Genomic DNA, 27737 nt, shown 5'->3' on the forward strand with positions numbered 1-27737 from the left:
ACATCCGGAAAGCCAACACCAACAGGTCAGAAGGAAGAAACCCTACAGCGAATCTAGGAAACTCGACCAGCGTTGCGAAGCCTAAGACCAGCGAAAACGATGGATGGACTAAAGTTACCAATAAAAAAGCGGAACGAAAGGAAAAAGTGCGAACTCGTCCAGATGTAATTGTTATCTCCAGTAAGGGCAATCTGTCCTACGCGGAGATACTCAAAAAGGTCAAAGCGGATCCCGACCTAAAAGATCTGAGCGGAAATGTAAACCGAATCCGAAGAACCCAGAAAGGGGATCTCATGTTCGAGCTGAAAAGATCCAGCGGTGGCAAAACTGATGACTTTCGCACTCAAGTGAAAAACTCACTTGGGGAGAATGCCGCAGTGCGTGCCCAAAAACATGAGATCTACCTTCAATGTAAGGATCTCGATGAAGTAACATCGAAAGAAGAAATTTGTATTGCTCTGAAGGAGCAATTCAAGTTAAATGAACTCACCGAGGAGTCTATTGTGGGCTTACGAAAAGCCTATGGTGGTACTCAAACAGCCACAATACGAGTACCAGCGGAGGCAGCGCAGATGTTATTGGCTGCCGGAAGGGTTCGGATTGGATGGGTTGTCTGCCGTTTAAGGGAACAAATTTCACTGAAGAGGTGCTTTAAATGCCTCATGTTTGGACACTTCGCGAAGGCATGCACCAGCAGCATTGATCGATCCGATCGATGCAGAAGGTGCGGGGAGAAAGGCCATATTGCCAGAGAGTGCAATAGGGACCCCAAGTGCCTATTGTGCGAAGTAAAAGAGGGACAAGATAACCGGCATATTGCCGGGAGTGGTAAATGTCCAGAATTTAGGAAGGCGCTCACTGCAATGAGAAAATGAGGTTTATTCAAATAAACCTGAATCATTGCAGGGTCGCTCAGGATTTACTTGAGCAGGCCACGTTCGAATCTGAGATGGAAATCGCCATCATAAGCGAACCGTATTGACACCGTCATGGTGGAATATGGGTCAAAGATTCGACTGGTGGAGCGGCGATATGGGCTTGCGGTCGACAGGCCATACAATGTACTGCAAGTCAGGCAGGCAGTGGCTTTGTGTGGGCGAAAATAAGTGGTGTATATGTATACAGCTGCTACGCCCCGCCAAGTTTGACACTGTCTGAATTCGAGCAAATGCTTGATAATCTTGTTCTCGACGCGAAGGGACGAAGTCCAAAGGTGATTGCTGGTGATTTCAATGCTTGGGCCCTAGAGTGGGGTAGTAGGGAATCAAATGCTAGGGGGCGCAGTTTATTAGAAGCTTTTGCGCAGATGGACATAGTTTTGGCTAACGAAGGTGCTGTAAACACCTTCCAGAAAGGGAGATCAGGCTCGGTTGTAGACCTGACCTTTGTCAGCCCTTCGCTGGCGCGTGGTATGTCCTGGTGCGTCAGCGAACGCTACACCCACAGCGATCACCAGGCAGTTTTCTTTGAGACATGTGTCGAACCTCAGGGCAAAGAGCTATCATGCCCGAAACCGAAAAAGATTTCAGGCTGGTCTGCAAAATCTTTGGATGAGCAGAGCTTCTTAGAGGTGTGGTTGGATCAACCTGATATAGCAGGCGCCTCTACGGAAAGAGCTGTCCATCTGGCTCAATGCATCGCCAAAGCATGTGACGCGTCCATGCCTAGGAGGTGCGCATTCCCCCGTAGAAGACCAAATTACTGGTGGAATGATGAACTGACCGGCCTTCGATCAGCCTGCCACCGAGCGAGAAGAGCGGCTCAGAGGGCGGTAGGTAGAGTCGATCAAGGGCAGAAAGAGTGCGCCTACAAGGCAGCCCGCAAAACCCTAAAGCTCGCCATCCAGCGAAGCAAGAGGAAATGCTTTAGGGAGCTCTGCTCAGAAGCGGACGTAAATCCGTGGGGGAGAGCTTATGGAATCGTGATGGGACGATTTAGAGGCCGTTCGTCTCCGCAGATCACGTGCCCCGCCCTCTTGTTGAAAATCATCCAGGGGTTATTCCCCCAGCAAGAGGGGAACACGGACACATTCCAACCACCTCTGAATGTGACAGCAATCCCGGCATTCACCAGAGACGAGCTCCTGGAAATCTGCGGCAGAATAGGAGACAATAAAGCACCGGATCTGGACGGAGTATCGAATAAGGCCCTTAAGCTTGCCGTGAAATCCAGGCCGGACATTTTCGCTGAGTTGTTCGAAGCGTGCATGTCCGAGGGAATATTTCCAGCGGTATGGAAGCGGCAGAAGTTGGTGCTTCTGCCTAAGCCTGGTAAACCACCAGGTGAACCATCCTCATACCGACCCATATGTCTTTTGGACACGGTGGGGAAAATGCTAGAGCGGGTAATCTATAATAGATTACTCCCAGTAGTTGAGAGCCAAGGCGGCCTTTCAGATCGGCAGTATGGATTCCGTAAAGCCAGATCAACCATTGATGCCATCAAATTGGTTACTAGCTTGGCCGAAGATGCAATCCACGGAAAGGGTAGTACCAGCAAATATTGCGTGGTAGTAACCCTGGACGTGAAAAATGCTTTCAATTCAGCCAATTGGAATCTAATCCGGAAATCCCTAGCGAAGGTTGGTATTCCCGCCTACCTCGCCGCAATTGTCGATAGTTATTTAACTGAAAGGAGGCTCTGGTACGACACTGATGACGGACCGCAGGAGTACGTCGTTTCCGCGGGTGTCCCGCAGGGCTCCGTATTGGGCCCACTACTGTGGAACATCATGTACAACGATGTTCTTAATCTTCCCCTTCCGGAGGAAGCCACAGTGGTGGGTTACGCTGACGACATTGCACTGGTTGTTGTCGCAAAGCATCTCGAAGATGCTGAGTTATACTCAAGCGAGGCAATCAGTGCTGTCAAATGCTGGTTGGAGAGCTCTGGTCTGACGCTTGCGGAGGAAAAAACGGAAGCGGTCCTCATCACGAAGCGCCGGAAGAGAAATTACGCCTGTGTTAGAGTCGGGAATCATATCATCACTTCCAAGCCGGCCATCAAATACTTGGGGGTGGTGATAGACAGGAAGCTCAGCTATAAGCAACACTTACAGTATGTTTGTGATAAATCATCCACTGCCAGTATGGCCCTGGCCAGGATGATGCCGAACGTGGGAGGGCCACGGCATACCTCTAGGTTGCTTATAGCCAGGGTGGTGACCTCAATCATGCTCTATGCGACCCCAGTTTGGAGCGAGGCGTTGCGGATGTCAGTTAGCACTAGCAAACTGAATGCAGTCTACAGGAGGACAGCTCTGAGGGTATGCTTTGCCTTCAGGACTGTCTCAGATGATGCAGCATTCGTCATCTCTGAAATGATGCCGATTGACATCTTGGCAGATGAGATGGCGAATATATACCATGCGAAGCCAACCTCTCCCTTATTGCAGACGAAGAAGGCTGAGAGGGAGAGATCCATAAATAGATGGCAAGAGCGGTGGGAACGCTCGGGAAAGGGTCGGTGGACTCACAGGCTCATTCCTGCCATCAAGGAGTGGTTGGAGAGACGACACGGTGAGGTTAATTATAATCTCACCCAGTTTCTCACGGGACATGGAGGATATCTCCAATACCTTCACAGGTTTAAATTGGAGACCTCACCCGACTGTCCAAATTGCGATGGAGTCCCAGAGGACCCAGAGCATGTATTCTTCCACTGTCCGAGATTTGTGGAAGAAAGGAGGAACCTAGAGGAGACTCTAGGAGAGGTGTTGGTACCAGAAAATCTGGTGCCGAAAATGCTAGCACATCAAGAGAATTGGGATGCGGTCAACTCCATGATCGCATCAATTCAAGATAAATTGCGAAAGGCAGAGGAAATGAGAAAAACGCGGTCACGTGCGCCGCGTATAGAAGAAAGGGGATTAAGCTAGAGTGAGCTGACTCCGCCCCGTGATGTAATACTTTATGGTGGTTCCGCGGGGCAGGGAGGGAGTCGGGGGTGGTTTTAGTGGGTAAAAATCCCACACGCTGGTGTGTCCAGACCAGTGTCTTTTGAAGATTTCCACCTCCTCAAAAAAAAAAAAAAAAAGATCTCCCAGCAGGCGCGACCCCGGGTGCCGGATAGGGGCATACCTATTGATGTGTAAATATGTGTTCATGCACTTTTCTTTTCTGACTGTGTATGGGCTAGTGTTTGCTCATCTCTGGTGCGTGGACCAAAAGGGCTATGGGAAGGATACCCAGAACATAAAACCACCATGGAAGACGAGAGAAGGAGTAAACTTACGGTGCAGGTGCTCGGAACCCCAGTACCGTCGGCTTTTGGGAGTGAGCAAGCGGGCTCCCGGTCGTCGATATCCCTCGACCGCAGTGCCTCGGTGGTGGACAACTTGGCCACCTTGGCATATAATGTTACAAGTGATTTGGATCTGGAGAACGAAGTGTTGAAGCGAAGTATGACCTTACCGAGAACACCAGTAGCAAGAACAACCAAGGATGAACTGAAGATGGATCGTTGGACGACGAAAACTGTAACAACACCCACAGCATATGTTCAAGATGCTCGACAGCAAGAGGTGCTCCAGGAACAAGATAAGGATCCATTCAAAAGAAGCTCATCAACTTTGAGATCTCCACCAATGCTAAAGGCGATGAAGGAAAAAGTACAGGCAAGATCAATAACTGGCAAAGGTGAAACAGCGTATAAAAGGAGTAACCCTGTCGGGGCTTATAAGGAGCGGAGTCCCGATCCGGAGGAATTACCCTTCATCCAGCTTGGGGCAAAGATAGTTGAGCTGTCCGAGTTTATCAAGGACAAGCACAACGTGCACCAAGCCATAAAGAATATGGTGAGGGCCATTAAAGTCCTCTATAATAGATCACAGATGGAGGAGAAGAATAATAACAACACGCCGAACCCCGCTGTGCCAACAGTATCACAAGCGACCCAAGTGACGCCTAACCGTACTACCATCGAATCCCAGCGAAATAAACGAGTACGTGAAAAAGAGGGGGATCCTTTAAATAATCAGCAGGCGCCTAAGAGAAAAAAAGGCGGACAGGACATCCTGAAAACCAACACCAACAGTTCAGAAGGGGGAAAGCATACAGCGAATCTAGGAAACTCGACCAGCGTTGCGAAGCCCAAGACGAACGAAAACGATGGATGGACTAAAGTAACCAACAAAAAAGCGAAACGAAAAGCAAAAGTGCGAACTCGTCCAGATGCGATTGTTATCTCCAGTAAGGGCAATCTGTCCTACGCGGAGATACTTAAAAAGGTCAAAGCTGATCCGGACCTAAAAGATCTGAGCGGAAATGTGAACAGAATCCGAAGAACCCAGAAAGGGGATCTCATGTTCGAGCTGAAAAGATCCAGCGGTGGCAAAACTGATGACTTTCGCACTCAAGTGAAAAACTCACTTGGGGAGAATGCCGCAGTGCGTGCCCAAAAACATGAGATCTATATACAATGTAAGGATCTCGATGAAGTTACATCGAAAGGAGAAATTTGTACTGCTCTGAAGGAGCAATTCAAGTTGAAAGAACTTACAGAGGAGTCTGTTGTCGGTCTACGGAAAGCCTATGGTGGCACTCAAACGGCCACCATACGAGTGCCAGCGGAGGCAGCGCAGATGGTGTTAGCTGCCGGAAGGGTTCGGATTGGATGGGTTGTTTGCCGTTTAAGAAAGCAAACTTCACTAAAGAGGTGCTTTAAATGCCTCATGTTTGGGCACTTCGCGAAGGCATGCACCAGCAACATTGATCGGTCCGATCGATGCAGAAGGTGTGGGGAGAAAGGCCATATTGCCAGAGAGTGCAATAGGGACCCCAAATGCCTATTGTGCGTAGCCAAAGAGGGACAGAATAACCGGCACACTGCCGGAAGTGCCAAATGTCCGGAATTTAGGAAGGCGCTCACTGCAATGAGAAAATGAGGTTTATTCAAATAAACCTCAATCATTGCAGGGTCGCTCAGGATTTACTTGAGCAGACCACGTTCGAATCTAAGATGGAGGTTGCCATCATAAGTGAACCGTACAGAAACCGCCACGGTGGCGTATGGGTCACAGATTCGATTGGTGGAGCGGCGATATGGGCTTGTGGTCGACAAGCCATACAATGTACTGCAAGTCAGGCAGCCAGTGGCTTTGTGTGGGCGAAAATAAGTGGTGTATATGTATACAGCTGCTACGCCCCACCAAGTTTGACACTGCCTGAATTCGAGCAAATGCTTGATAATCTTGTCCTCGACGCAAGGGGACGTCCAAAGGTGATTGCTGGTGATTTTAATGCTTGGGCCCTAGGGTGGGGGTAGCAGAGAATCAAATGCTAAGGGGCGCAGTCTATTAGAGGCTTTTGCGCAGCTGGACATGGTTTTGGCTTACGAAGGTGCTGTAAACACCTTTCAGAAAGGGGGGTCAGGCTCGGTTGTAGACCTGACCTTTATCAGCCCTGCGCTGGCGCGTGGTATGTCCTGGTGCGTCAGCGAACGCTACACCCACAGCGATCACCAGGCAATCTTCTTTGAGACATGTGTCGAGCCACAGGGCAAAGAGCTATCATGCCCAAAACCGAAAAAGATTTCAGGCTGGTCTGCAAAATCTTTGGATGAGCAGAGCTTCGTAGAGGTGTGGTTAGATCTAACTGATATAGCAGGTGCCTCTACGGAAAGAGCCGTCCATCTGGCTCAATGCATCGCCAAAGCATGTGACGCGTCTATGCCTAGGAGGTGCTCATTCCCCAGTAGAAGACCAAACTACTGGTGGAATGATGAACTGACCGGTCTTCGATCAGCCTGCCACCGAGCCAGAAGAGCGGCTCAGAGGTCGGTAGGTAGAGTCGATCAGGGGCAGAAAGAGTGCGCCTATAAGGCAGCCCGCAAAACCCTAAAGCTCGCCATCCAGCGAAGCAAGGCGAAATGCTTTAAGGAGCTCTGCTCAGAAGCGGACATAAACCCGTGGGGGAGTGCTTATAGAATAGTGATGGGACGATTCAGAGGCCGCTCCTCTCCGCAGATCACGTGTCCCACCCTCTTGCTGAAAATCATCCAGGGGTTATTCCCCCAGCAAGAGGAGAGCACCGACATATTCTAACCACCTCTGAATGTGACGGCAATTCCTCCAGTCACCAGTGACGAGCTGCTGGAGATCTGCGGGAGAATAGGAGACAATAAAGCGCCGGGCCTGGACGGAGTGCCGAATAAGGCCCTTAAGCTTGCCGTGAAATCCAGGCCGGACATGTTCGCTGAGCTGTTCGAAGCGTGCATGTCCGAAGGAATATTTCCGGCGGCTTGGAAGCGACAGAAGTTGGTACTTCTGCCTAAGCCTGGTAAACCTCCAGAGGAACCATCGTCATACCGACCCATATGTCTTTTGGACACGGTGGGGAAAATGTTAGAGCGGGTAATCTATAATAGATTACTCCCGGTTGTTGAGGGCCAAGGCGGCCTTTCAGATCGGCAGTATGGGTTCCGAAAAGCCAGATCAACCATTGATGCCATCAAATTGGTTACTGGCTTGGCCGAAGATGCAATTCACGGAAAGGGTAGTACCAGCAAGTATTGCGTGGTAGTAACCCTGGACGTGAAAAATGCATTCAATTCGGCCAATTGGAATCTAATATGCAAATCCCTAGCGAAGATTGGTATTCCCGCCTATCTCGCTGCTATCGTCGATAGTTACTTAACTGAAAGGAGGCTCTGGTATGACACTGATGATGGACCGCAGGAGTACGTTGTTTCCGCCGGTGTCCCACAGGGCTCCGTATTGGGCCCACTACTGTGGAACATCATGTACAACGAAGTACTTAATCTTCCCCTTCCGGAGGAAGCCACAGTGGTGGGTTACGCGGACGACATAGCACTGGTTGTTGTCGCAAAGCATCTTGAAGATGCTGAGTTATACTCAAGCGAGGCAATCAGTGCTGTCAAATGCTGGTTGGAGAGCTCTGGTTTGACGCTTGCGGAGGAAAAAACAGGAGCGGTCCTCATCACGAAGCGCCGGAAGAGAAATTACGCCTGTGTTAGAATCGGGAATCATATCATCACTTCCAAGCCGACCATCAAATACTTGGGGGTGGTGATAGACAGGAAGCTCAGCTATAAGCAACACTTACAGTATGTTTGTGATAAATCATCCATTGCTAGTATGGCCCCGGCGAGGATGATGCCGAATGTGGGAGGGCCACGGCATACCTCTAGGTTGCTTATAGCCAGGGTGGTGACCTCAATCATGCTCTATGCGACCCCAGTTTGGAGGGAGGCGTTGTGGATGTCAGGGAATGCTACCAAACTGAGTTCAATCTACAGGAGGACAGCCCTGAGGGTATGCTTTGCCTTCAGGACTGTCTCAGATGATGCAGCATTCGTCATCTCTGGAATGATGCCGATTGACATCTTGGCAGATGAGATGGCGAATATATACCATGCAAAGCCAACCTCTTCCTCATCGCGGACGAAGAATGCTGAGAGGGAGAGATCCATAAATAGATGGCAAGAGCGGTGGGAACGCTCGGAAAGGGCCGGTGGATGCACAGGCTCATTCCTGCCATCAAGGAGTGGTTGGAGAGACGACACGGTGAGATTAATTATAATCTCACCCAGTTTCTCACGGGACACGGAGGATATCTCCAATACCTTCGCAGGTTTAAATTGGAGACCTCACCCGATTATCCAAATTGCGATGGAGTCCCAGAGGACCCAGAGCATGTATTCTTCCACTGTCCGAGATTTGTGGAAGAAAGGAGGAATCTAGAAGAGACTCTAGGAGAGGTGCTGGTACCAGAAAATCTGGTACCGAAAATGCGAGCACATCAAGAGAATTGGGATGCGGTCAACTCCATGATCGCATCTATTCAAGATAAATTGCGAAAGGCAGAGGAAAGGAGAAAAACGCGGTCACGTGCGCCGCGTGTAGAAGAAAGGTGACAAAGCTAGAGTGAGCTGACTCCGCCCCGTGATGTAATACCTTATGGTGGTTCCGCGGGGCAGGGAGGGAGTCGGGGGTGGTTTTAGTGGGTAAAAATCCCACACGCTGGTGTGTCCAGACCAGTGTCTTTTTGAAGATTTACACCTCCTCAACAAAAAAAAAAAAAAAAAAGACAGACAGACAGACAGACAGACTGACAGACAGACACCGTCTCGATTCTAATAAGGTTTTGTTTCACACAAAACCTTAAAAAAGTGACAAATTCAACTGTGAATCTCAGCCTCTTTGTTGCTATTGCTTTTTGTGCTTCATTTTTCATTGAGACTGTGCATCCGCTTCATTATCATCACACTTAACATTGTGCAAATGATAAACTCACAACAGATTTATCCGATTGCTGTGAGTTTATGATTTGCAAGGGTAACACAATCGACAAGGAAACGGAAAAGGAAACCTCAGTAAAAAGAAACTTCAGTCATTAAGGAGGTTGACCTTCTAATCGGCACAAAAAGCAAAATAGAAAACAACTTGTGGTATAGATGTATGTAACTGGGCTAATACCGTTATGCGGAAGGGAATACATTTAGGAAGTTAAGCAGAATCAAGTTTGTGATACAAATTTACACATACATATTTGTTGGAGCTGCAACAATTGCAATCCAAGAAGAATGAAGCTATTTGATTTCATGACTGCGAACGTGGGACGCACCCCTGCATTTTTGATGCCTAGAGAAGAGAGAGTGTGGTTTAGAGCCTGGCAAGTGCCAGACAAGGTCTCACTCTCAGACCTCCGCTGCTTTGAATTAAGTTTGATTGATAGACCAAGCGGTGCAAGATCTTGGGCTGCCCATCAATGAAGGCACGACAAAGTATATGGTGGCATCGTCAGCACCGCAACTTCAGAAACCGAATCCCCGCAAAACCGGGATGTCTGGAGTTCCTTATTAAGGCAGGCCCAGAACGGATACCGGTTGTTGCGCCGTTGATGATGATGATTATAGACCAGTAGCTTCCTCCAAACAACAATTTTTGTTTATCAGTGTAAATACATTTTTCGGGAGCAACTTACCTCTTTTATCAGTACAAAGCTACTAAAACAAGTGGGATTATACGGTTCTTTTATACTTAATTAATTATTTAAATTACTTAAGAAAAAGAAATTTAAAAAAAATATAAACCTAATTACCTGTTAATCACCACAGTGAGTCTTATTAATTTTGAAGGGCAATTACCTGAATTTGTGTTTAATAACCGTGTCGCGTCTTCTCTCAAAATTTCTAGACTTTCCCAAGGGTCCAAGGTTGTCGTTCGGTTTATATGACGCAAGAGCTCAAGATTTTCCCGTTGAATGGTATGGGCTTCTTCCACTATGGGCAGAAGGAAATGAAATCTAGAATTTCTTAGCAAGAAAATGGTTCAATTTCTCAATCTCCAGAATCGAAACCAGATTTGTAATGTCAGCAGCATTTACTAATGTTGCTGTCAAAAAATGGGAACAAGCTCCTTATGGGGACAGTTGGTTAAGGCTAGGATGCCATTAGACACGCTAAACTTCCCTTTTCTAAGCTTGTTTATCATGTCGAAAAAGAAGAAAACTTAAAGAAATATTGGAGGCATTCGGATTGGCCATAATTCATTAACTGGACGTATATTCAGAAAAAGGTTATAGGTATCCATCATGAACAATCTGAGGGTTCCGCTTATGGATGCATTGGTCATTAGATTTTTAGTGTTGATGTACCTCAACTACAGCGGGTAGCATCAGATCTACTAGCCGCATTCCTGGCATAAATAAATCTATTCAGGATATTAATTTGGGTGCGATCTAGATTTCATATGAATTCACTATTGTGATTTTTTTCGCCAGATTTTTCGTTAGATGGATTTCTAAAAGTACTAATCGATCTCTTTAATATTGCGCAGAACCGCATTCTCTGGAAAGCATTTTACGCTCTTCTTTCCCTTTTTGTTTCTGACAAAATCTTAAAAATTGTATTTTTTAAAAGAGGAATCATAGAAAATCTGTGCTAGAAAAGCAACTTGTATAGTACTTGCTGGTGCAACCAAGTTTGAAAGAGCCAGGTTAGCGGCTTTCACGACTTCAAGTCATTAAGCTACCAGTCTCTACGGTTTGAGCTCCTCCAAAAGGGTAAAGTCTGAATGCCAACGATATCAAGCTATGGTAATGGCCATGCCACCTTGACTCGTTCTCATGGCTTAGTGGAGCAATTTATACCTCCTCTCTGACTATGAAGTGGGAAGCAATCGATCCAAGTTCAAAAGGAACCTCGCTTGTTTAGAATGCTTGAATTGAATTAACTGCGAAATTACTATATTGTAGTCGGCGATTTGAAAAATAGGCATACCTAGTGCTAAACGCCATAAGCAATCCCAAATTTTGAATCAACGCGAATGGAAGTGCAAATTTTATGGGTCAGATAGTCATCCCTTATCCAGGACATATTCCGATATTTCAGTTTTAGCATTCCCTAACGGGGAGAACGACCATAACTCTATTCTAATACAGGTTCTGCTTGATGGAAGAGGAGTTCCACTTCTGCCGATAGACGGCAACGTCCATGGTGGGCGGAGGGGGAGATTAAATGAACAGATTAAAAGGAAAGGTTATGGTGTCGGGTAACTGCTGAGCATCAGTATCCGATGTCCGGTGAGAAGCGGATGAAAGATTCATTTCCTACTTACCTTCCCTCAACACCTGCACCACCCTCCTTTCAATTACATATTTGCTACCCCGATATTCACTCGTTTTGATATAATCATTTAAAAATTATCATTTTTATTTCCTACCCTTACAATTTTATCTATGAAACCCTATTACTTTTTAACTTCCCACGAATCTCTGAAAGTCATTTAAATATTTCAAGGTTAATGCTAAAAATTTTTAACATTTCGAATAAGACGATGTTGTTTGAAAATAGTTTTAGATCATGTTGCACTTTACAAAAGCTAATCACAATGCTTGTGTCTGACTAAAGCGAGATATTGCACGTGCGAGTACTGTGATCTAATTGATTTTTTTTTATTTTTACATGCTACTGCTTTTCTTTTTTTTCGATTCCTATTTTCTTTCCTTTTAAGGTCCGGAATAAGTGTCCGGATAGCTGAGTGGTTAGAGCACAAGACTGTCATGCAGAAGGTCGCGGTTTAAATCTCACTGGTGCTAGTTGGATTTATATCGTCATTTGACGGCAAGTACCAATCGACTCAGCTGTGAATGTGTACCTGAGTCACATCAAGGTAGTAATCTCGGGCGAGCGCAATGCTGACAATATTGCCTCCTACAGTGTACTGTAGTGTACCGTTACGGTCTTCAATAAAGTGCTCTAACACACTTCAAGGCCTTGATCCAATAGGGATTGTTCCGCCAGCGATGAGTATTATTATTATTATTTTTGGAATTGGTTTCACTTGAATTCTATAATATATTTATTTTAAATTTTCTTTTTATATCTATTTTTGATTTTCTTTTCTTGTTCACCGAATTACAGTAGCATGAAGATATTTTTTTTTAATTTAGGGACTCTCTGTGCTGCTCTTCCTCTCTTACCATATTAATAATAAGCGGCATTCTTCAAAATAATGATTTGAGAATGTCAAGGCAGGATGAGAACCCAAAGACCCACTGGAAAATTGAATATAACTTTTTAATAAAACCAATTATGAGCAGATGTGTAACACTGATAATGGGAATAAATGATTCCCGAAATAACGGTAAATTATATTAGGGAAAAAGCAAAAATCATCTCATTATTTCGAACAATTTAATCGCTGGAAACACCGCAAGATCAGACTTAGATAAATTTTGTATAATTGTGCACGATAACAGGAACTAAAGCAGCATAGCTCTCAGAAGAACCTAGCGATAAATACAATTGAACGAGTCGGCCCCAAGATCAAACTTCGGAATAATAGGATAGGAAGCTGTAAACAGAATCTGTCGAAGATAGATATATAGACTACCATCATTCTGCTGAGTTTGAGTTGAAATCGATCCATAAGATATCTGGGAATCCAATCCTTCTCAATTGAAGGAAGTGAACTCTTAAAAGCAGCAAAAGGTAAAGGGTGCATCTTGAAGATATTCGGACACCAAAGATAACACGCTTTCTTGGGGTATACCTACGAATACTCTTATCTCATAATGTTAAGGAGGTAGATGGATTTGGGTCATGGCTTTACGCCGTATATCAGCTATGAATAAGTACCTGAACCAAGTTAGATTAATAATCCCGAGTGAGTCCACTACTGACAGATAATTTTCCGATAATCTTAGAGATTTAAATAATATCCTTTCCGAGTTTGGGAATAACTTTGGCAATAGCATACAGTTTGGAGATGGGGGGGGGGATTGAAAAGTGCACACTTAAATCAGGGACCCATTCTCAGAACCCAAATTGGGGGAGATACATTTTCTTTAATTGCATACCCTCTGTAATGTCCTTTCATTATGGAGAGGCTTTGAAATTGAATGGACTTCTTTAAAGATGACTTTCTTGGAAGATTTTTGTATAGTTACAAGTGCGCCTTCAAAAGGAATTTCGTTGAAACGCTTAAGTATATAATCAACCTTTGGTATGTTTTATAACCTCTTCTTCTTTTTCTTCAGCCTTTGTCCCATTCACAAGCGGGGTCGGCTCGTCGTGACCGGTTTCGTCATTTGGCTCTATCGAATGCCTGATCTGGGTGCAATCTTGAGGCTTTCAAATCCCAATCCAGCGCATCAAGCCACCGTTGTTTCGGTCGTTTACCATCGATTTCGATGTTCAGACCAATCTTGGCAAGTGAATTCTCGTTGGCATGATTTGCGTGACAATACCATCAAAGACGCCTCTCAAGCAAATTTTCCACGATCGATGCAACTCCATAACGATCGATATCCTCATTTGGGATGTGATCTAAACGTGTGACGCCACTGGTCCAACGTAATATCTTCGTCTCCATTACCGCAAGACGTCGTTCATTTTCTTTTATAGTCGGCCAACACTCAGTACCATAGAGAGCGACTGGACGGAGGACATTGCGGTAAATTTTAAATTTGAAACGTTCGTTGATACGTCGATCACAAGGAACACCAGTCATGGAACGCCACTTCATACAGGTTGCGTTAATGCGTGAATCAATTTCATAACGCAGTTCTCCATCGGCTGACAGCGTTGACCCGAGGTATTTAAATCGTTCAGTTCTGGGCAGATCATTGCTGCTGACAGTGATTGTGCCTGTTTCGTAGGGATCGGTAGTCAAAAATTCAGTTTTGTTTAAATTCAATCAGAGACCGTGTTGCATGAGGCGATCACTCCATTTTTAGACACGTTGCTCAAATCATTTTTGCATCATCTGCATAAAGCAGTGTGTAGGGCGCTGGACGTTGGATATCCCGTGTGACGGTGTCCATAACAAGAACAAAGAGGAGTGGTGAGAGGGCGCTTCCCTGATGAACACCAACAGAGACACGAAGCGGTTTTGATATGCCCGTCATACTTTGAACTTTACCTTTCGGATCGTGGTAGAGCAATTGAACCCAGTGCACGAGTTCTTCTGGCACTAACTTCCGAAGTATATACCGTAGCTCATTATGTGCCTTAAGGTGATTTGAATATAGTTCATACACTGTCTATGCTAATATATCATAGATTGATAGATATTGCTTTCGCTATTTCAAAGCACCGATTTTATTCTACAGAATCCCTTCACATAATCTAAGAAGATAAAATTATTACAGCTGGGAACAACTGGGTAGCTTTGGTTTTGGAATGAACAAAATGCAGAGAGCGCCAGACATTACCTGAAGAAACAGGACGAAAACTTTGGGAATTCAAAAAATGAATTGAGTTTCGAGCGAAAAAAAAGACGTCTTCTTCAAGGATAGTAAAAAACCTGTACGTATTATATACATAAACTTTTTATGTTACAAATTAAAGTTTGCATAATTTTTGAGATTGAATTTCACTTAAACCAAAAATATGGAATTAGGTTTACAAGTGAGAAATTTGCAAAGTTATAGCTATGTAAGTTTTGCAGAAAAATCTTTTATCCCGACTATTTAATAACCGCCCCGTCCTGAAATACTGGCTGAAACCTATGAAAATAATAGTGCATATGGACGACTAACTCAAAAATAAAAGCAAATTTAAGTGGGCAAACATATATAGTAAAAACTTTGTAATACTTCCCAAAATGGGATTTTACTTTTCTACTTATTTTACTTTGCAGAAGTAGTTTACATCTTCTAGAATTCGAAAGTTACAATATCCTTTGCATAATATTGTATACATCAGCAACTGTACTGCATTGTACTTATCGTAAACGAAGAACATCCTGTGAACTTCTCTGCCACTGGTACAAGGGTAGCATGTGATTAAGGGAAAAATGGTCGAAGGGAAAACATTCGCCATTTCCTCCATAGATTCCCGCCAGTAGAATTTGTAAGAAGATAAAGAAATTTATAGTTGAAAATTCTTTTCTACAGATATTGCAAACAACACATTCGGATTGAATCGAAAAATATTTGTTTAAATTGAAGACAATCGTTTCGACGCGATACCACGATCCTGTTGAAATTCCGGTTTAAGATATTGCTTCTTAGATTTTGTAAGAACTTTTTTGATTTGATTTGATTTAATTTATTTATCCAATAGTGACTTACAACTAAACAATGATTACTTATTGCTAGCTTAAATAAGGCTAATTGATCTTAACGCTATCAAACGGGTGACTATTACATAGTTTGGCCAACCCGACCTTCTCTGTAATCTACTTTACTGTGTATATTATTATTTATATACATCGATCTTGACAATTTTGTATTCGAACTTGACATTTTCAAACTGCGCCCGCATTAAAGGCGTGAGATGAGAGCAGTGAAGCAAATTTTTCGAAACACAAACATCTTTTGACGAATGAAAAGTAGGTTTATTTCAAATACATAAAATACTGAAGTTCTGTATGTGATAAGGTTTTTGAAAGTATTTTTGTCGTGGGCGAGGTTTTACCAGCATTTCTCCAGAAGGTTAACTTCTTAAAATGTTTACCTGTACATAGCACAACGGGACCAGGCTATGCATCAATCTAGGCAAGATAATCGTTGCACCATCCATTACGAACGGAGCCAACCTACCTCCCTCTGGGGTTGATATATGGATCGCCAGGAGCGAAACCTCTCGTCTACCAAGACCTCTACTGGTTGGTGATAGGCACACCTTGTACGAGGTGGCCGTACTATTAATAAAATTTACGGATCTTAAATGAATGAAGTCGGGGATAACTTACTGTATTCGAATGGAACCTCACTGATACCTAGTCGGCTCAGTGAGTAAGCTTAACTTTTAATTAATTCAAATAAAACCACAATGGTATTATTCACAAAAAGGAGAAAACTGGGTGGACTTTTCCTCCCTGTGATAATGACTACTATCTTTCAAATTTCCGAAGAAGTGAAATATCTGGGCCTTACTCTAGATAAAAAGCTTCTATGGAACAAACATGTAGAGGTAAATATGAAACAAGCTCTCACAGCTTAAGGAGCTGTCCAGACGGACCTTTGCCTCGACATGTGGACATAGGCCTTATGTGGCAATGTGGATATACGTTGTTGTCACTAGGCCGACGTTCATTTACGCATCCGTAGTGTGGTGGGTTGAGGTGAGACAAAAAAGTTTTCACTGGAAACTAGCCGCACTGCAAAGAACTGTGTGTCTGGGTATTACTGGTGTCATGAGCACGACATCCGGGGCAGCTCTAAACACATTACTCAATTTGGAGCCCCTGAATATATTTATTCAAAGCACTGCAATGAGGGAATCTTACTGACTAATTCGATTAGATCTTTGGGGAAACGACGGGTGTGTCGGGCACAGAGCATTAGAAGAGTTACTTGGAGTACTGAATGCATTTCTTACAATGCCTTCCGATTCTCATGTCCCCATACATCTGCTTGGTAGAACTGGGAAGTCCCAGAGGAAGGCGTGGCGAGATATACGGAAGTCTTCTACACCGATGGCTCGAAAACATTACAGGATTCTGGAGCCGGAGTCTGCCTCTTGAATAAAAACGGGAAGTGGGTTTTTCCTTTGGGACAATATGCAACGGCTTTTGAAGCGTTGAGTAGCGCTTTGATCACCTCGAAAATCGTTCAGGAATGCAGAAACCGTTTGAACCCTATCTTACTGTGGCGTAGAGGCAAATTAAATCTCGGATGCTTTAGCGAATGAGGGGTCAATCTCCCCTATGCCGAGACCGGAACCAGCAATTGAAGTATCAGTAGCATTGGCCAAGTTTGTCGTCAAAAACTGGGAACTAGCTTCCTACAATGACAGGTGACAGAGCCTAAATGCTATTCGACACACCAAACTTTTTCTGCCAGAACTAAAGATGCGTATCGCAAAGTTTATCCTGTCGAAAAGCAGGAGGACTTGCAGGAGTATTATGGGCATCCTGACAGGCCATAATTCACTAGCTGGGCATATGTTAAGAATAGGAATTATTCACGATGATACGTGTCCCTGAGGAAGCGGAATTCACGTAGCATTTCCCATGTGAATGTCCCACCTACGGATGTATCAAGCATCATATCTTAGGTGTCGATGTTCTCTAGTTGCGACGGGTAGCATCGCATCCACTAGGAAATTCTGCGATACGTTAAAAAATCCGGAATATTCCGTTAGATAGGGATGGGGAGTATAATAGGCCAACACGGCCTGAGTGCTCAGAAGCTGCAGTTTCTCCCCGACCACACACACAAGCATAACTTTACGGTGCTACGGGAGGCTATGGCATGGCGCATCTCCCAACTCCCAAGCTCGTGGAAACTATATGAGTACCACTATAAAACAAACCAACCAAAACCAAAATATCAAACAACAAACAAACGGGACATCGTGCCGCACGCAAACTGACCCATCAGCGCAGGCACATCTCAGCAACACTAAGAGCCACCCAAAAAGGGAGAAGTTGGGAAATCAAGCAGCGGAACCAAGGACAACATATGCCTGTTGCGAAGACCGTAACCAACAACGGTCCCCGCTCAAAAATTAGGGATGGTGTCACGACATTAGAAGAGGCCTTTAACAAAGCTTAGAGCAGAGCTAAGTACTCAATATCAGAGCCTGGTAGACTGCTCCCAAGAAACCCAAACCTGACCCTGGCGATATTAGGGGGAAATTAGGAGCCATGGGCCATTAACTCCCCCAAAATACTCACTCGTGAAGAGCAGAAAATAAGTGAGGACCTCATCTTATTGAGGGTGTATGAGAGATGGAATAAGGGCCTGTGGTATACGCTTTCAAGCAGGTCTTAAACTGGTAGACTGCACTCCTGAAGACACGGCGGACTGGCATAGGACTGCAGTCGCTAATTTTCCAGGATGGAAGGGAAAGGAAGTATCTAAATGTGGCGGGGGTGTTGTGCCTGCGGTACAGAAGGTGACCGTTTACTTTCCGAAAGCCGTAGCAATTGCAACGAGGAAGCCGTCCACCCTTCATCACTGAAATCATGGATCTCCACAGACGGTTATGGAAAGTTCTTGGAAACATATGCATAGATCAAATTCCACTCCATATTCGTCGTAACTTCTTCTTTTCTTTTAGCCTTTCTATCGTTCATAAACCGTCGCCTCGTATTAAACGTAATAACTGCCTCATCAATTACAGATTTAGTAGCATTCCTGTGTGTGTGCCCAGATAGAAACAAAGAAAGGATACTACGAAGGAAACACGTAGTAAAAAGCCTATCGAGTTCCCCGAAGGAATCGGAGAGGCCACAGAGACTGAAAGGGCAGTAAGGAAGTGTACCTGCTGCCTATAGTAGAGGAGAAGCTGAACGACTTAAACCTTGACCATCTAGGACTTTATCCAGGCGGCGAAACGTATGGAGAAGTATTTCGTCATTGAGGAAGAACTCCAAGCGCTAACGAAGCCGATGGCCAGCACTAAAATAGCATTAACTCAAGAGCCCTGGGTGTTCCGGAGACAGATTTGCGGTCTGAAAGGTGGAGGCATCCAATTTGTTTGCGATTCCTCTTGGCGCTCAGAACTAGCGGTGAGGAAGACGGGGCAGCAACCCTGTGGGCTGAACCAAAACCAAGTGGCCGAGGAGAACCGCCATAGTGGTGGCACCGGGAGACGCTGTACTCACTTTGGCTTGCCGGCCGAGATGCAATAGGCAAATGCTCCAAAGGCCTAATCACGGCGATCAGATCCGAGTCTGCACGGGGACTCCTCCGAAGTGGCAAATTGGTCACGAAACCTCATCACGGATATACTGGTACCATGGGAACCGAGATAGTCCGTGGACTCTCATACTTCGGGTGAACTCTCGTTGTATGTGTGTACAATTCGGTTGTTTGCGGTTGGCCCCCCAGTGGGAGCTTCATGGGGGTTTTTGGTTATGCTTAAGTGAGAAGAAACCTTCGAGCCTCGGCGTGGTGTTGCGTTTCAACCCAGGCGCCGTACTCCTTAGTTCGGTAGAGATTTAGATAGGTCTTGCATCCACTAGTATAAGTGCTAAGCCATGCACTAAGTATAGACTGGTACCGTTGTTGCTTATCACAGCGGGCCTGTGAATGTGGTCACAAAATCAATCCGTGTCTTAAGAAGACCGTGGGATTCAGTCGTCCAGGCAGGTGCTCACGTAAAACCCTCAAGGACTCACTGCAATTCCTCTTGTATCACTCTCACTGGAAGTCAGGGAAACAACTCGAGAGGCAGTCGTGAGATGAGAATACTTTCCAGAAGACAACACCCAGATCTCACTAGAATTAATTGTTTGACTGGCGAGGTTCTGCAAGGGGGTGGCGCCACCACTTCTTCTCGTTTGCGATGCCAACACTCACCACGAGAGAGAGAGGTGAGAACCTTCATGAATCCTTAGCAATAAGCAAGAAACACATAATGTAGGGAACACGCCAACATTCATTACCAATACCTGGCAAGAGAAGAATAACTCCTATGAACGATCTGGTCAACAATTAGAGGGTGTCGGATGGACATTCTATGTCCGATAACAGAATAATCAGATTCGACATTGAGGGGAACTCGAAAGTATGTAGAATAATAAGGAATCTTAGGAGAAGTGACTAGGACTCCCACACCTCAGTGAAAGCGTGGCTCATCTACAGCTGAGCGGTGACATCAGGGGCGAAATAGAGATGAAAACAGCGGCCCCAATAGAGTCGTAATTGATGCATATGAGATCAGCTATCCGGCTATGAAAATCGTGTCATAAGGGGACGTACCCTGGTGGAGTAGGAACCTAGCCAGAATTAGAGAGGACTTCCAAAACTCTTCCAACCGGAGACTGACAAAGGTAGAGGTAAAGGTAAAGGTAGAGCATGGACGGCGTATAGCAACGCGATCAGGTAAGTCGAACGAAACCGCTTCCGGGGATTCTGTGACGGGGAGCAGTATTGGGTGTGACAGATAGGCAGACAGACAAAACACAAAACATAAAAAACCTTAAAAATTGAGAAATTAAGACGCAAAGACTGGCTTACGTGAACACCACTGTGTAGAGAGAGCGCACGCCGGAGTCATTCATTCAAAGAAAACCTACTCTGTACCATCAATGATTTTGCACATCTGAATATTTCTGAATTACCCCGGGCGTAATATCGCTGGTGCTAAATATTCACATACTTCCTGCCATTCAGATAAGCCCACTTTATATGATGATGACGTCATACACGCCGTAGATTGCAATTAAATCATCTAAAATACGCAACTTTTACTTAACTTTGTTAATAATAGTTGCATTCCCTTCCTCTCTTTCCCCGAATTATGCCTTATACTGCCATTTATACGATTATTTGTTATATTGCACTTCTTTATACCGTTTGAAAGTTCTAATTCTCCTCTGCACTAGTGATAACGAGTTAAGCTCCTTTACTCGAAATTATCAATATTAACGGAGATACGGGCGTTTAAATTTTTTCAAATGATTCCTTAATTTTCCGGCACCCGGCGGGGGGGGGGGGTTTCGGGTCAATTTCTAAAATGTAGTAATATCCTATTGTTAACTTTATTTGAGCACATATCGGCATCGGATGTATTTTGAGGCCTAGATTTCGTATAGATGCATCATTGCGATTTCAGGTTTTTACAACGAATAGGTTTTGAGAACGAGACCTATTTCATTGTTTGGGGCATACATTTCGGCCTCTTACTCCTCTATGTTGCACAGAATATCAAAAATATGATGGTGTTTCAAATAGTACTAATTGAGCCTTTTCATTTGATATCCTACATGTTCACATTCGGTGAAATAAAAATTTACACCCCCACACATATCCCCCGATGGCAATGACCTAATGGGGAGCAACTTGGCCACCGCGGCATCAAATGATATCCGTTATTTAGATTTGAAGAAAAAGAAATTCAAACAAAACAAGACCTTGCCAAGAATAACGAAGGCGGTTTCGACACCCACCACATCTGTCCAAGAAGGACTACTCCAATATCAAACGATTGACTGATTCAGGAGGAGCTCTTTAATTCTCTGATCTCCACCAATGCCACAGAGGGCATACTAAGGGTAACGGAGTGTTTAAAATGGGAGATCCGGACAGGGTTTATAGAGAACAGAGCCGTGACAAGGAGGATCTATCCTTCATACAGTTTGAGCAAAAGTAGTTGAGCAGTTCAGGTTAATCAAGGGTAAGCACAACGTGCACCAGGCTATTAAAAATATGGTGAGAGTCTTTAGGGTCCTCTATAATAGATCGCAATCAAAGGAAAGACCACCCAATCAAAAGTTGAGCCCGGGCGTCCAAACAGTATCACAGGCGACCCGGGTGGTATCTAATCATGTTTCATGCATCTGCCACCAAACTAAAGAGTGCGGGCCCCTTTAGGGATTCAACATGAGCCCAAAAGGAGAAAAGGAGCAGTAGTTTCGAAGATCGAAGCTAAAAGTACAGAAAAGAGGAGCCTGAGCCCTTAGTGCAATAGCCGGGAACCGCAGTAAATCCTAAGGGAATCAAAACTTTTGGATGGACCAAAGTCAAGATCATCACAAAATGGCGAAGAAGAAATCGAAGGTACGAATTCGGTAATAGGCAAATAGTCTCTCCAACAAGGGCGATACATCGTTTGTGGAGATGTTAAAAAAGCTCAAAGCTGGCCCCGACCTAACAGATCTAGGAGGAAATGTCGGCAAAATCTCAAGAACCCAGAAAGGCAATCTTTTGTTTAAATTGGTGACTTTAATAAGTAAGTTGGCAATTCACTTGCGGAAAATGTCACGATACGGGTCCAAAAATAAGAAATCTACCTAGAGTGGGAAAATCTCGACGAAGAAACATCCAGGGGAGAAATTGCTACTGCGTTGAAAGAACACTTTAATTTCGAGGAACTCTGAGGAGAATTCATTGTAAGTCTGAAGGGAAGCCTATGGTAGTACTCAAACGACCATAATGCGATCACCAGTAGGGCAGTGCAGAAGATATTAGCGGCAGTTAAGGATCGATTCGGATCGGTAGTCTGCCATATGAGAGAGAAAATTCCATTAAAGAGGTGCTTTAAGTGCCTCATGTTTGGACACTTCGCGAAGGCATACACAAACGGAATCGATCGGTTTGATCGATGCAGAAGGTGTGGGCATTGTCAAGGAATGGGGGACCTCAAATACCGGAAAGAGTAAATACCCAGAATTCGGGAAGGTGTTAACTGCAACAACAAAAATGAGATTCATAAAGAAATACTTCAATCATTGCAGGGTCACTAATTTTTTACTTGTGCAGTCAACCACGACTCTGAAATGGAAGTCGTGATGGTAAGTGAACCATACAGGAACCATTGCGGTACGCTTACGATAGGTAAGTTATACAATTCATCTTGCCAGTGGCTATGTGTGAGTGAAAATTAGCGGGGTATATGTGTAATGCTGCTTCGCCCTACTCAGTCTCACATTGTCAGAGTTTGAAAACAGGTTGGACAACCTTGTTCACGACGCAAGGACACTATGCCCGAAAGTGATTGCCGGTGATTTTAATGCGTGGCTTCTGGAATGGGGAGGCAAAGAGAATAACACCAACGGCTCAAGTCTATTAGAGGTCTGGTTCAATTGTAGACCTGACCTTTGTTAGTGCTGCACTAACGTGTTGTATGATCTAGCACATTAGCAAGGATAGCGATCACCAGCCAATTATCATCGAACCAAGGAGACAGCCACACGGTAAGCAAACAAGATACCCAAAGCCGAGAGGGAATTGTGGCTTGACCAACCCACTAAGACTGGCGGTCCCAAGGAAAAAGGTCTCTATGTCACACAATGCGTCTCTAGGGCATGCGATGCGTCAATGCCTAGAAGATGCACGGTCACCAATAGAAGACCCAACTACTGGTGGAATTGAGAACTAGCTGGGCTTCAATCAGGCTGCCGAATGGCTCAGAAGGAGGTAGGTGAGATTGATTAGGTGCAAAAAGAGCATGCATACAAGAGACTCTGCAAAAATCTCAACCTGGCCATCGAGCGGAGTAAGAGGGAATGTTTTAAGGATGTCTGCTCTCTGTGATGGCACGATTCAGAGGCGGTCATTTCCGGAGATTACTCTTTTGTGAGAAATTACCCAGGAGTTATTCCCCTAGCAAGAGCGAGGTGCTAAAGCGATTCAGAAAACTCTGACTAAGACGGAATAACGAATAGTGCTTTTTAGCTCGTGATGAAGTCCAGACCGAACAAGTACGCTGAGTTATTTGAAGCATGCAGATTTGAAGAGGTATTCCCTAAAGCTTGGAAACGACAGTTGGTACTGTTGCCTAAGGCTGGTAAACCTCAAGGTGAGCCACCCTCCTGCAGACTCATATATCTTCTAGACGCCGCTCGAGCAAGTAATCTATAATAAATTGCTCCTGGCCGTTGACAACAAAGAAGGTCTCTGATATCGACAGAATGGGTTCCACAAAGCCAGATCAACCATTGATGCTATCAAGTAGGTAATTTAGTTTTAGTAGATAAAAATCTGAAACACTGATGTGTCCAGGCTAGTGTTTTTCTCAGATTCCCATCCCTTTAGAAAAATCGACAGACAGACTGTAAACCGATTTTAATAAGGTTTTGTTTTCAACGAAAATTCATCGAATTCAACTTTCAAGGTTTCTTACCTGCAACTGTTTGGGCAAATTGCTTGTTTTTATGAGAGTTCCGTGAGTAAGTTTACGCCAAGTAAGGAGACTTGTTTAGCACCAAAAAATGGTGTCACTGGAGTGATTCACGATATAGTTGTTCATAATACAGTTCTATTATTACTGCATTTTAAATATTAAAAAATAAATGCTTTAAGGCTACCACAGCTTATTATATAAACAAAATCTATATTTGAAATTAAATTGAAGCTATTAAAGTTGCAACAATGAAACAGAATTTCCATCCATCAAACTTGTAATTGCCTTTGGCCATTTTAAGCCCTAATTTGTTGTACCTGAACTGCTATCAGTCGTTTATTGCTCATATTAACTTTCATGCTTAATGAGGTTGCCTTGCTTCGGGCTTTATGGATATATCAAAAAAATTTCTGAATACTTATATAAGTATTAGTTGAAATTTCTTTGAAGGACCTACATAGTTACATGATATATATCTTAGAGATGAGCCAATAATAGATGTCGGTACCCAAAAGTAGGCCTTGCTTTGTTTGAGCCGTTGTTCTTAGATTACTTTTGAATTCGAGAAGCTCAAAAAATGTTACCCTTCTTCTGACCTTGAACGGCTTCTTTAAGTATTTACTTTCTCCACTACGCATTGGAAACAAAATTTCAACCCCTTCGAATGAAGCGTTGAATAACTCGAGAAATGAATGAACTCGAAACGTGTTTCCAACATTTCATAGTTCTATGACTACCGAGCGCAGCGATCCCTCCTTCCCGATATCTCTGAGCTTTTATGAAATGTTTGCGTTTTCGAAATGGATTCAAACTTCGTGTTGAAATTTTCATTTAACTCTGAACTTAATGAGACAGAAATAAGTACCCATCCTAAATCTTCACAATCTCGATTTTCTCATCCTTACTACCATCGCGGCTACAAGGACTCTGGAATCATTCGAAAGCTATACAGCGGGAACACGGTTACTTCTGTCTTTTCGTAGTAATTACTTCCGTATGCTTTTGATCTTTTAATTTCTTATCTAGTGTTTTACCGCAAGTAACGAACAGCCAAACGGGAACAACGGTAGCGCCACCGAATGCAATTAAAATGTAAATTTTCAGAACTGAATTAATTTGTTTGGGTAGTGGCAGTAGAATTTATTTTGGAGTATCTACATTGGGCTTATTGATAGATACCATGGATTTATCCTTGTGTATATTGAAATATATAGACGAGGATTCGGGAGCTGTGGGAAAAAATAGTGGAGTAAGGGTAAGACGGCCTCAGACAGGGAGAAATCTAATTTACATTTTTATCTCTGCTGCTATTCGTGTCAAGGTATGATTCCAGGTCACAGGGAATTCAAAGGGATTGGAGGTGATTGCAAATGTTTTTATAATCCACTGAATATATTCAGCGCCTAGTGCCTCATAAAAAATCTAGCCAAATTAAATTGCGACCGCTGTACGAATCGATTTTCCAGAATAAATTTGGGTGACTTGAACAGAGTTCCTATTTTCCAGCAATTTAGTGGACGTAGCAGACATCCTTTTTATCTCTTGACAAATTACGAAGCGGGCTGTGACCAAATGCTTGACTTGATTAAGAATGATATTAAATCAGCTGATTTATTTTTAATGCGATGGCGATATTTTTTATATCCGCTTTCCGCCAAAAAAGCTATTAACTTTGAGTCTAACAATGCGGACTTTTTCCTTGTACTTGGTAGCAACTCTCATTTTTCTTCGCCAGACTTCGTTGCTTTCAGTAGTGGGATCGATTTGCCTCGAACGAGTTCACCGCACTTCTTCCGGGCGGAGCCTTGTGATAATTTTCTATAGACTTAGCTGTTGATGTCAATGTTAACAAACCAGACGCGGATGTCCTTATTTCAAACTTGCTCATAGGCGGAAGACGATCATGCTGTCTGCGATGGCCAGGAAACTTACAACAATCTGTCGTCATATGATTGTTGGCAGACACATCAGATACCTTTCAGTTGAACAGCTGCTGGTTCAGCCTCTCTGTGGAGCTTATGCTAGAGCTAAGGAAACTTCTAGAAACATCGATTTCATATTAATTGCCAGAGATACCAAGGGGAAGTAATTTGATCCGTATGTCGCAATTCTTGCAAATCTCTCTTCGACCGTATCGGTAGAGAAGGACGGATGCCGCAAATTCTGTTGACTTTCATATATTTCTCCTTTTTAATGAGTAGATCGGCCCAGAAATTGGCCAAGATAGTGACACTCCTTGGGGATATCAGATTGTCTTTAATATCTGAATTCAGCTAACCACGACAATTTTCGAAAATTTCGTGTGCATCTTATCCGAGCTCAGATTACTGTCAAAGTTAAAGCCTTTCCTGAGTAAATATGAAAAATATCTTTCAGCGACTTCGTAAATAATGTAAAGGATCATACCTTCTGTGCCAGGATAGCTAAGTGGTTAGAGCACAAGGCTATCATACGGAAAGTCACGGTTTAACCCTCACTGGCGGCAGTGGGATTTGTATCGGCATTTGATGTCGGATACCAGTCGACTCAGCTGTGAATGAGTACTTAAGTCAAATCAGGGTAATAATCTCGGGCGAGCGCAATGCTGACCACATTGTTTCCTATAGGCTGCTGTAATCCCGTAGGGTACCGTTATGATCTTGAATGAAGTGTTCTGACACACTTCAAGGCCCTGATCCAATATGGATTGTTGCGCCAACGATTATTATTTAAGAGTTATCACAATCTCGGCAGATGCCGGATTTTACCTAATACTAGCACTAAGTGCCATGCATTTAGGCTCGGACGATCCTATCTACTTAAAAACTAAAGGGGCGCTGGTGGTGGTAACCTACTCCCCACAACATCGTGCACGTATGCAGAATGGTATACTTCTGCATGGTTTGAACCAGACTGTGCGAACGTCTCAGGACATCAAGGGAAGCCGTGAGAAGTTTAGGTACAATACCTGTAGCTGACAATATTATGGGAACTACAACCACCCGCTCGAGACGCCAATTTTCTTTGATTTCCCGAACCAATGGCTCATAGTTCACCTTCTTCTCAATGTATTTGCGTTCAATGTTGCTATTATGGGGATAGCAACATCAATAATACACGCGGAGCGACCTGTCTTGTCAACTAACAGTAACAGCTTGTTGTATAGAGTATGGCGATCAGTCAGAACTTGCCGGTCCCAATACATGCTGTAAGCAGAACTATCAAGTACTGCTTGCGGTTCATATTGGTAAATCGGACATGTTCCCGTGATCAGCCCATGCTTGTATGCAAAGTTTTGATGGATAACCTTACATACAGCATTCTGCCTGGTGATGTATTGCACCGGTGCCATAACAGTACAGCCAGCAATGAGGTGGTCCAACGTCTCTAACGCCGAACCGCACATTCTGCACTGGTCGTTCTCCACCCGTTCTTTCATGATGAGCTTTTCATAAGCTCAGGTGGCGACCACGCCATCCTGAATGGCACACATGAACCCCTCCGTCTTAGCAAAGAGCTTTCCAGCACACATCCATCTGTTCGACTAATGCAAATCGACAAATGGCTACCAAAGACAATTCACGTGTTTACCGTGCATTGCCTTCGACTTCCATTCACCGATCCGCTCATGGTCCGACTTCAACCCGCTCAGAGGATAGAAGGATCGATCTTTCAAGTTAAGTGGAGTCAGTCCACAGTCTGCCTTACAGACAGCCGTATGCAAGGAACTCGTCTGCTCTTTGCTGTAAAAATAAGCGCACAGCGAGTCG

This window comes from Hermetia illucens, chromosome 5, assembly GCF_905115235.1.
Source record: "Hermetia illucens chromosome 5, iHerIll2.2.curated.20191125, whole genome shotgun sequence".
In the NCBI taxonomy this organism is placed as follows: domain Eukaryota; kingdom Metazoa; phylum Arthropoda; class Insecta; order Diptera; family Stratiomyidae; genus Hermetia; species Hermetia illucens.